General features: G+C 38.0%; 1 long non-coding RNA gene across 1 annotated transcript in view; it reads right to left on the reverse strand.

Moving 5' to 3' along the window:
* Window positions 1-5,241: 5,241 nt before the first annotated feature.
* Window positions 5,242-12,148, reverse strand: part of LOC133249316 (uncharacterized) — a 39,752-nt gene continuing 32,845 nt past the window's right edge. Inside the window, exon 3 of the long non-coding RNA XR_009736908.1 lies at window positions 5,242-5,736. This is a non-coding gene — a long non-coding RNA (uncharacterized LOC133249316). The remainder of the gene's footprint in view (window positions 5,737-12,148) is intronic.

Below are 12,148 nucleotides of genomic sequence, written 5' to 3' on the forward strand. Positions count from 1 at the left end.
CCAATCCACTGCACTGGGTTGTGTGAAGGAAAGTACAGTGTTGGCACAGGGCAAAGCGAGGAGAATGGGAAGCTCATGTTGTAAAGACCTGAATTCCCTCATGGTTTTCAGGGAGCGGTTTTTAAAGGCAAAATGAGGGAGATGGGCACAGGGTGTCTGATCAGCTTGTGGACATTCTTCTGTTTGGTTGGTGGAGAGGTTACTGGATGGCATTTGGGGAATCAACATCATCAACTCTGGCTTCAACTGGTCTGAGGTCTCTGTGCTTGTGGTCAGCATGCAGTTAACTCCTGCAACATGGTGAGGGTTTTAGTATATCTGCAAAACAACTCAAGAATAGAGCTCAGGATATTATCTATAGCCCTTCAGGAGGAACTAGAATTCTTTGACTTTGTTTTATGATTAAACTATTACTATTTTTTCTTGCTTGACTGCTTTCCTTTGCTTCTATATTTTTTCACTCCTCTGGTTAAATTTGCTCTTTGAAACCTGCGGAAGGCCTAGGAGGCTAAAGTTTTTCTACAAATAAGAGGTGGGGGATATGGGAAGAGGTAGGGGTAGGTCTATCCCTGGGAAGGCTTGCAGGGTCCTGCTTAGAGTCAAGATCTTATTCATCTTATAACCTAAAGATAGCTGTTTTTATATAGTATTCTATGACTGTAGCCTACCAGGCTCTTCCATCCATGGGATTTTCCAGGCAAGAGTACTGGAGTGGGTTGCCATTTCCTTCTCCAAAGGATCTTCCCCACCCAGGGATCGAACCCAGGGATCGAACCCAGGTCTCCCGCATTGTAGGCAGACGCTTTACTGTCTGACCCACCAGGGAAGTCTCTATATATACATGAAACTCATTTGTCCATTTACTATTAACGGACATATGGTTTATATCTAATTGTGGATTGAAACAAATGTTACTTTTATTAACATTCTTGTACATAGTTCTTGGTATCTTGTGCATGCATTTCTGTTGCATAGGTTTCTACTAGTAGAATTGCTGAGTAATAGGATTTCTGTAGTTTAAAAGTTGATGATAAACTGTTTTACTCCAAGTAGTAGAGTCTCTGTAGCTTCATAGGCTTTCCAACACTTGGTATTGTCATTAGATTTTTTTCCCCTAGTATCTAATAATGGGAGCATAAGGATATCACTTTGTGGTTTTAATTTGTATTGATATTCTTATCAGTGGGTTGTATACTAGCTATTTGAACAAGCTCTGACAAATTGCTTGTTCAATCTCAAGAGTGTTTTTTCCTACTGAATAGTTTGAGTTTCTCTTTTGGTTTTCAGAAGATTTTTAAAAGATATCAATTCAAGATATGAGTCCTCTTTTGACTCTGTTGCAAATACAGGGGTCTATGGTTTGCATTTTGCTCCGTTAGTGGTGACATTTGACAAAGAAGTTTAATACAGTCAGATTGATCAGTATTTTCTGTGGTTCAGGATTTTTGTGTCCTCTTTAAGAAGTCTTTCCCAAAGTTAAGAGTGTAAAGATATTCTTATTAATTTTTAGAAATTAGTCTTTGTCTTTCACACTTAATTACATAATCCAACTGTAATTGATTTTTGTGTCTGGCGTGAGGTAAAAGTCTAGTTACATTTTAGTTCCATAGCCACTTACATGGCTTTCTAATTGTTTCAGAACCATTTTCTGGGAAAACGTGTTCTTTCTCCACTATTGTGAAGTGCTTTGTTGTTTAGTTGCTAAGTCATGTCTGACTCTTTGTGATCCCACTGACTGTAGCATGACAGGATCCTCTGTCCATGAAATTTCCCAGGCAAGCATACTGGAGTGGCTTGCGATTTCCTTCTCTAGAGGCTCTTCCCAACCCAGGGATTGAACTTGCATCTTCTGCCTTGGCAAATGAATTCTTTACCACTGAGCCACCAGGGAAGACTTGTGAAGTGCTAGATTTGCAGAAATCACGAGGCCATTTGTGAAGAATTTCTTTCTAGGGTTTCTATTCTTTTGAGCTATTGTTTTTATTCTTATGCCAATACCTTACTGTTTTAATTACTGTATCTAATATTCAATGGAGCAAATCCTCCCATCCATTTCTTCTTCTTTAGAACAGTCTTATGGACTCTGTGGGAGAGGGAGAGGGTGGGAAGATTTGGGAGAATGGCATTGAAATATGTAAAATATCATGTATGAAGCGAGATGCCAGTCCAGGTTCGATGCACCATACTGGATGCTTGGGGCTAGTGCACTGGGACGACCCAGAGGGATGGTATGGGGAGGGAGGAGGGAGGAGGGTTCAGGATGGGGAACACATGTATACCTGTGGTGGATTCATTTTGATATTTGGCAAAACTAATACAATTTTGTAAAGTTTAAAAATAAAATAAAATTGTAGTTGGAAAAAAAAATAAATGTGATGATGCCAAAAAAAAAAAAAAAAATGTCTTGGCTAAATTTGGGCTTCCCTGGTGGCTCAGGTAGTAAAGAATCTGCCTGCGACTCAGGAGACTTGGGTTTGATCCTTGGCTCGGGAAGATCTCTTGGAGAAGGGAATGGCTACCCATGCCAGTACTCTGCCTGGAAAATTCCATGGACAGAGGAGCCTGGTGGGCTACAGTCCTTGGGGTTGCAAAGAGCTTAGCCCTTCACCTTTTTACATTTCTGTGTAAGTTTTACTACTGGTTTGTAACATTCCACATACACAGTATTAAAAATTTTACAGGATTATATTAAATCTATATATCAAATTGGAGTGATTTAATATCTTTCTGACATTTGAGTCTCTGATTCATATCCATGGTATATTTTCTCATTAGTTGAGACCCTTCTTTCAGTAATATTTTATAATTTTCTGGGTTGAGAGTTTCCAGGTGTTTTATTAGGTTTATGATATTCATACATGTATCATCTGCAGTTGGTACCATGGCATACCACCCAGCTTTTCCCTCTGGGACTAGAGCACTTGTTCCTTGGCTGCTGGGGGTGTTAGAGATTGACAGCACTCAGCTGAGTCTCCCTGAAACCTGCTCTCCCAAGACATTTATGAATTTTTATGTTCTTTTCCAAGAATCATTTATTGGCTATGCTTATCTTTATTTTCTCTTTTTATTTTATTGTTTAATTTGTGCTCTTTCCAGTGTTTAAAAGTTATCTATCTATATTTTTACCCTTTTCCTTTTCAAGTTTCTGTAAGTCTCCAAAAAGCATCACATAACTGAGATTTTTGCAAAAATTTAGGTTTAAATCTACAACTAAATCTAATTTATTTCTAGCTCTCATATTTATACTTGTTTTATTTTGGTATGAAATTAAAAAAAAATCAGGCTTATAGAGACATATATATGGCCAAACTGTACAATTTAAAATTTGAGTTTGGTGCATTTTGACAAGTGAATATTAATTATACCACCATATAATTCAGTATATTAATCTTACCACAATTAAGATATAGCACATTTCCATCATACCTAGAAGATGCCTATTGCCCCACTGCCATACATCCCTTCTTCAGTCTCCCAGAATGTGATAACTAATTATCTGATTCTGTCCCTAAGACTTTGTGTTTTTCATTTTTTTTGAATGTCATATACCTGGAATCATATAGCACGTGACTTTTTGTCTCTGGCTTCCTTTGCTTACCTTGCTTTCAAGATTCGTCGATGTTGTTGCATGTATCACTAGTTAGTTCTTTCTTGAGGGATAGTATTGCACCGTATGGACACATCACAATGTTTTTATCCTTTTTCCAATTCATGGGCATTTGAGTACTTTTCAGTTCTAGGCCATTATGAATAAAACTGTTATATACATTAGCAGACAGGTCATTTTTGTTGATCTATATAGTTTAAGTAAACAGATGAATCTGTATAAGAGGAATTTGTGTATCATACAATAAGAGTAAGTTTAATTTATTATGAAAATTCCAAAATTCCAAATTATTAACAAAATTCAAAAACATAGCATTTTATTTCCAGCACCAGTTTATCAGCATTTTGGTTGCTTTGCATTCTCTTGGTATTGTCAGTTTTGGAAAAAAATTTACCCATCAAGTAGGTGTAAGATGGTGTCTTATTGTGGTTTTAATTTCCATTTCTCTAGTGACTAAGAGCCCTGTCCAGCTAATTCCTTGGAAGAGGGATCAGCACTCAGCCAGTGCTACCACTTTTTGTTGCTTCACCACCCAGCTGTCCCATGGCACAGGGCACCCCCAGGATGATCAAATAGGACCTCATATATCTAGCATATGAGAGATGCTCCCTAACCTGGGGTAATAGGAGCAGGGACATTACACAGACATTATTTTATTTATCTTCCAATAACACAGGTATTTCTATTTTACAGATGAGGAAGTTGAGGGTCATCAACTTTATGTAATTTTCCCAAACCTATAAAGCTGGTAAGCAGAAATGCCAGAATTTAAGTTTGGGTTTTTGTGGTTCCAAAGCTAATGCTTGAATTTACTCTGAAATTTATAGCTGATATATATCCTCTCAGGGTCCTTTTCTCTAGACTTCACAACACCTCTTTTTAAATCCTTATTTTCCAAAATTTTCATCAAATTCAAGGTTTTGTTGAATCATTCCCCACCCCACCCCCACCCCCAAATTTATGTCGCTCCTCGTTTCCACACTATAGTGCTGAATGAATAAATCCAAATTTACTTCTTGGTGACAATTACTGTCACCGTTATGTCAAGCTATTCTGGTTGAACCTATTGACTCTGAGTAAATGGAACCTAGGACTGTTGGCAGGGGTTGGCATAGCCTATTATGATGCAGTTTAATGCACCCTGGGGGTTCATGGATGGATAAGCTACACCTAAGTAGGCCAGCTACACTTCATGGGCTGTCTTTCCTAAAAGAGATGCTGAACGTACTGTATTTCAGTAATGTACGTTCTGTAATAATTTAACACTTAGCCCTCACATACTGCTGTTCAATCATCAGTATTCTAGACAAACATAATTCAGTTTAGAGGGTTGTTGCTGCCTATGGTCAAGCCATACCACTGTAAATTAATAGTGGTGGTCGGTGCATGGTTTTATTCACTGCACATTATAATTTACTCATGAGTTTTATTAAGGATATGAAGTTTTTTTTATGTTTCCTTTCTACTTAATATCATAGTTAGCTTTATTACTTTTAGCAAGAGTTAAATAGTCATATTATATGGTATCTGTTGAGCTCTTTTGCTGTTCTTTGATAATTTGTCCATAATAGGTCACCTTTAATGAAACTTATTTAATCATACAGAGAATACCCTGAGGGGAAAAAAGTAAGAGATAGTTTATAACATATGTATATTTTGGCACATACTATTGGCAACAGATGAGGTTGCATTTATTGAATTTAAAACTGAAGGGCATGCTGTACCAATGCTAAACTTGGTAGATCAGAGAACTTTGAACATAATTCTCATTACTTGTTCAGCTTTTAAGATACAGACAGTAAGGCTGGACTATAAATGAAAGAGACTAACATTAAAAATTTTGAATGCACTGTTCTCCTTTTCCTTCTTGAGACCTCTGACCTAACTTGCTTTAGCATCGAATTACCTGGAAGATGGGAGTGGGTAGGTGGGCAGAGATTATAACTTGTTAGGAAGGAACACTGAGGAGAGACCAAGAGAATGTTGAGCCTCCATTATGCCATCGTAAGATCATCCAGCAGGATTGTAGTTCTAGCCTTCTGCCTTGAGAGAGAACTCTCCCAGTTTCCTCGATCTCCTCTTCAGCATTGCCACAACCAAGCTTGGAGGATTCAGTCTCTCAAGCTCTCCTGTGGCGCAGAGAAAATGTAACATTTGCCATTAGGATTGACTGGAGTCTGGAAGAGGATATTAATGAAGAAGGAAATAAAAACCTTCCTCTTTTTTTTATCCCCAAAGATTTGTAAGAAGGAAAGTGTTAACTTACTAAATAGCATTTATGTTTTTGGGTCTATGTCCCTCTATGTATGAGCTTCCCAGGTGGTTCTAGGGATAAAGAATCTGCCGCCAATGCAGGAGACACAAGAGTTGGGGGTTCCATCCCTGGGTTGGGAAGATCCTTTGGAGGAGAAAATGGAAACCCACTTCAGTATTCTTTCTTGGAGAATTCCACGGGCAGAGGAGCCTGGTGGGCTACAGTCCATGAGGTTTCGAAGAGTCAGACATGACTGAGTGAGCACACACGACTTCTGTGTATATGAATATATCATTTTGTTTAATCCTCACAATGACTCTGTGACGTAGTGAAGTCAGTTACTATTTTATTCCCATTTTATTGTAGAGGAAACTGGTACACAGAGCCAGTCGGTAACTTACCATGTTCGTTAGATCATGCATCTAATGAACGTCACAGTGGCATTGGCTTGTCTACCCCATCAGCTCCTAAGGAGTCGGGTTATTGAGGGTAATGCTGAAGGCAAAGAGGGCTGGCAGCAGTTTTTCTCCCTGCTCCCTATCCAGGGATAGGAAATTACCTCTGAGCTTTGTATTGCACCAAACTTGGGCCTGGCTGAAGCTACATAGCCTGATTGTCAGAAGAGGGAGATCTTTCAGTATGACAGTCCTGAACTGCCTCCAGGGACCTGCAGTGAGAAACTAACCCAAGAGCCAGCCAGAGGCCCACCAAGTGATTCTTCAGGTGGTGTGAGGCTGGGACCACCTGGACCATGGACTGAAAGGAGGCTTTAAGGCGTCTTGCAGAAAACTGTGGCCAATGGGAATGATGCTGATACAGGGTTAATTAACCAGGATAGAGTGCTGGGCATTGTCAAAGCTGGGGGAGACTGAATCAGAGTCCTGCTGACACAGAGTGAAGCTATGCAGCATAGCAGCAGGGCAAACAGCACCCAGGAGCCAGGGGTGTTGCCATGGAGACCTGGGGAAGCAGAGAACATTGTACTGAAGACTCTGATTATTTTTCCAGGAGGACTCAAAAGCTTTATTCCCACCCCCAACACCCACCATCACACTCCACATGTCATCACAGAAGGAAGTGCAGGGAGCTGGGCTAGCTTAGAGACTAAATGATATTTTTTGAAACACTGCATATTTTAAAGGGGAAGCCAACACTATTAGATGAGATTAAGTTTTAACCGAATTTAGTTAATTTGTTTCTGGTTATGGAGTGGGGAGGGAACCAAAAACAGAGGACCAGATTCAGAGAACCCTAAAGAACTTTCATTTTCTCTTCATATCTCAGTTATACAGGGGGTTAAGTTTCATAAACCTGCTACAAAATTCAGCTAATAAAAAAAAGAAAGAGAAAAAAAATACATTGTCAACTGTGTAGGCAATGGAAAGAGCACACACAAAATAATCAGAAAAATTAAAGGGAGAAGTTGGAATTACAGAAAGAGGACAGCAGGGTAATAATAACCTTCCTGATAGTAGCCAGCTATAGTAAAACCTTCTTTGACAAAGAAAAATTTGCAAGGCATTTAATTTCAATGCTACCTTACTGTGACAGAAATGTACATGGCTGTAGAAAACAAAAACAAATATCTAAATACTGTGAGTAGGATGGAAAAAAATGTAAATTATAGGGAAAGAACCACAATTTCAGTCTCTCAATAGGTTGTTCCCGGGCCACCCACACCTTTATTTGTCAGACTGCGTGGTTTTTCCTCCCTGTTGCACTTCTTGGACTGGTCCAGAAGGCGGTAGGTGGAGGGAGGAGCATCTCTTTGCACCCTTCTCCATGCTCTCCCTCCTCTCACTGCACTCTGCCTGTCTGCGCCCACTGCCTCACTTTGTCCAGGCCCTCAGTTGCTCTCACTTGGGCCACTGTGAAGTCTTCCTAATTGATTTTGCTTCCTACAACCTTTCCCTCCTCAATTTAGCCTGTAAAACTTTTCCAGTGTCATCTTACAGAAGCTGATTTTCATGGCATCTCAAAATCTATAAAAATCCCTGCAAAGAGCTCTCATTTGGGAAGCCTGGTGTGCTGCAGTCCAAGGGGTTGCAAAGAGCTGGACATGGCTAAGCAACTGAACAGAACTGAGATGATCAAATAAATAGGTGGGGAAAGAAAAAAAAATGAAGAATATAACCATGTGATCAGGTGAGGTGGAAGCAAGAGGAATCTAGAAGAACCATGCTATTATTAGAGAGAAGGTCTTCTGAGGTTTCTGGAAGGGATCCAAACAAGAAATCTAGCTCATTTGGAAGGCCATGGAAACACACACAAGGGCTAGTGAAATAGAAGGTATTCTACTCATTCTTCACTTTTTGTAAGACAAATGGGAATATTGTGTTGTGAGTAGAAAGCTGTAAACTCATACCACCCACACCTCTGTTACACTTGACCACCATTTTTGGGGGCCATTTCAGAGATCAACTGACTATCTATCCATCTGTATCTATCTGTTCTTTATCGTATGTCTGTTTTTCAGGTAATTTATTTGCCAGTCTGTGGCAATTTATTTATGTTTGTGGGACCCACTTGGCTGAATTAATATGTATGTAGACTCCAAATACTTCTAGTTTCCATGGTTTGGAGCAACAGTCAGATAAATCATTTAATGAAGAGATGAGGATTGAATAGTCAGGGTCTTTCACAAAAGGACTCCCAAAGCCTATCTCCTTTTATTTGCATATTTTCTCTCTTTTCTCTTTCAGCTGACCAGACATTTGGTTTTGTGGCCACAGTTATTGTCTCTCAAACATAAGCTATTTTTCCTATTTGCTCTTTATGTCAGTTACCAAAGGCTGTATTGTTAGAATCAATATGTTTGTTTAGACATCAGAGAGCCTTAGACTTTTAGAGCTGAAAAGCATGTTAGCTATCACCTGGTTCAAAGATTTATTGAACTTTTAATTGTTTTCCTTCTTTTACTGTCTGTCACAACCAAAGACTCTTCCATCTCTGTGATAACCGGCCAGTTTGGCACAAGTGAATTACATGAAAAAAACCTTCAAGTTGTCAATTATAATTCATACGTAGTAAACAGCAAGCAGAAAAAGAGCTCTTTGAAAGTGAAATCTTCATTCAGTAGACACTTTATCAACATGTTCATCTAAAGTTGGTGACGAGTTAAGTACAGACTGATAATTGGGGAGGTGATTGAATTCTTGGTTTATACTTAATTATAGAGGGAACATTAATCTCCATCAAAAAAAATATTTAAGCCTCATAAAAATGCAGAGAAAGAAACTCTATCCCAACAGCCCATGACTGCTACCTTAAATATGAATGCCTACCTTCTTGATTCAGGCAGGTTCTTACTCTTTATAAAATGTAAGGAATATAATCAAAAGATTAGAACTGTATAACAGAGATACAAATAATTTTTCAGCATTTATATGTGCAGAGAGAAGTATGATCATGTTCAATTCATTCTTTCAAAGTATGCTCCTAAGGATATTGAATTTACTCTCTTGGTAGGGGAAAGACTTACTGAAAGATAGTGTTTTATAAATATTTATAGCAACAGTTTAATTCTACAGTTGAGGTTTCAAAGGGATGGCATGACTTTCTAGGTCATCCAAATAAATGTACAGAAGAAGCTGTTTTTTTTCTTGAACTATAGATCCTGAAACAAATAACTTTCATATGATTCTAGATTTTTATATTTGAACAAGATGACAGAAATCATGTCTTACAGATGTATTATCCTGCAGTTGGAGACCCAAACACTAATTTGCTGCACAGTCAGATATGTCTTGGTGAGACATTTTAAATAGAGACCTCCAGGTTTTAGTCCCAGTTATTCTAACTTAGTATGTTTGGAATGGGGCCAGTAGTATCAAATTAAAAAAAAAAAAAAAGGATTCTCAGGTGATTCTGATGGACAGAACTGTAAAGTACTGAATTAGTGTAACCACTCACCCAGTGTCTCCACTCATCAAAATATCTGTATAGGGAAAAATGCATCATCTCTAGGATTACCAACTTTATTATTGAATGGCTATAATACTCAAAAAATCATAGTTACATTAAATACAATTTTAATATTCTTTAACCTGCTATGCTTATAACCAAATTTGGTTCTAGTTCTGCTTTCTATATAGTAAGGCAAAACAAATCCATAACAAATCCATATATTCTTCCTCGTGGCAATTTTTGGCAGTTTTTCCTACATTTTTTTCTGAAGGTTACCTATCCATAATTTGGTCAAATGTTCTCTTAAAATGTGATTTACAGATCTTTTACATCCATGTCATATTCTAATTTGTCCAAGTTCTCTTTTTTTAATATCCAGAATTCAAAATCTAAATTCATTGTCCACTCAAGTTTAGAAATGTGGCTATTGGACATTTCTCAGTGCAACTTGAGATTGTATTGGCTTTTTTAAAAAAGAACCTATTAAACAGATCATACAAAAATTTAATCAGCTACCTTTCCTAAATCTTTCGTATGTATGTGCATATGTGTGTGTATGTACATACAAAAGATCTAGGAAAGATAGCTGATTAAATTTTTGTATGATCTGTGTAATAGGTTCTTTTTATATGTATATAGAGTTAAAAAATTGGAGCATAGGAGGTAACCCTAAGATAGGAATCATAATTTCATATATGGACATGGGACTGGCAGGTGAAAAATAAATGAGATAATTAGACCAGTTGTAAATAATTGGGAGCAGTAGTGTCTATAGCAAGCTGGAGAGAGCATTTTCCACCTAAGGGCTTTAACATTTTAAAAAAACTAAAAAAAAAAAAAAAAAAGTCTTTCCAAAAATTGGAAACAAATTCTACCAAATCAGAATCTTATCAGTGGGCCAAATGTAGTAAAAAATGACATCATTTTCAGCTCCTATTGCTGGGTCAAAAAGCTGAGAGTCTTGGAACATGTTTCCATAGGTTCTTAGGTTTTTGTTGATATTTTTAAAGAGATGTAGGAATAAGAGAGTGCCCTTTAACCATATGTCCTTTGAGAGCTCCAGTTTTTGAAGATAAGCTAATAAGTTTAGTTTGTCATACATAAGGAGAATAAGTTATACAAGCACATCACTCTGACACTCACTTTCTCTTCAATTATGCAAATCTTGCCATATAGAACAAAGAATAAGAAAGACAGAAAGAGTAAGAAGGAAAGAATTTCTCCTGTGTGATTTCTCTAGTAGTCATCAACCTAGAGAGTAATTGAACATATGTTTCCATGTTTCCAGTACTTATATTCCTACATTCATTTTTATATTTATTCTTCCCTTATTTCCCACCTCATAAACTGAAATTTCTCTTAGGCAAGTAACTTTTAAAAAATTATTCTATAGTCTTTCCATAATGAATCCCACGGTGTTGTATCACAGGCTGTTAATGTTTTCTGCTTGCATGTGTGCCGAGTTGCATAAGCTGTGTCTGACTCTTTGCAACCAGGCTCCTGTCCATGGGATTCTCCAGGCAAGAATACTGGAGTGGGTTGCTGTGCCCTCCTCCAGGAATGCTGTCTGCTTACTGAATTCTAAATTGATTCATGAATTCTATGATAATGGTCTTTATACCCTTATCTTTACATTAGAGTGCAGGTATTGCATGGACGGAGGAGCCTGGTGGGCTGCAGTCCATGGGGTCGCTAAGAGTCAGACATGACTGAGCGACTTCCCTTTCACTTTTCACTTTCATGCATTGGAGAAGGAAATGGCAACCCACTCCAGTGTTCTTGCCTGGAGAATCCCAGGGAGGGGGGAGCCTGGTGGGCTGCCGTCTGTGGGGTCGCACAGAGTCAGACACGACTGAAGCGACTTAGCAGCAGCATTGCAGCTCTAGAATTTTGCTTCAACCTTATATTTTCTATGATCTGCTCTTTCCTCTACAGTTTGTACAAGCCCTTCTTGGGATGGATTACAGAGCATTGAAATACTTCTTCCAGACTGCTTGTTTATGCTTTCCTAAGTGAACCCATATTCTTGTTTGATAACATTTTTTTCTCACTTAACTGGCTGTTATTTTCAGTATTGAATTTAGTCTCAAAAACATTTCTGAGTAAATTGTTATTAAGGCCTTCACTATTATTAACTTTTAAACTCTTCTGATCTTAACTTTTACCTTTAGGGTGTAACAGTAATTTTCGAGCTTATTAAACTCTGAGGCCCTTTATTAGAAAAATAAGTCTTGTTAAGTTGATGTTATAGCAACTAGAGCTTCTTAAGCTGTTCTTTCTTTTACAAAGCCATTGTCTCTGGCCAAAGCTGCTTCTGAAGGATTCTTATGTGTATTTCTGACTTATTAATTATAATTGTATATTCCTACCTAAAATTTCCT

This window comes from Bos javanicus, chromosome 6, assembly GCF_032452875.1.
Source record: "Bos javanicus breed banteng chromosome 6, ARS-OSU_banteng_1.0, whole genome shotgun sequence".
NCBI lineage: Eukaryota > Metazoa > Chordata > Mammalia > Artiodactyla > Bovidae > Bos > Bos javanicus.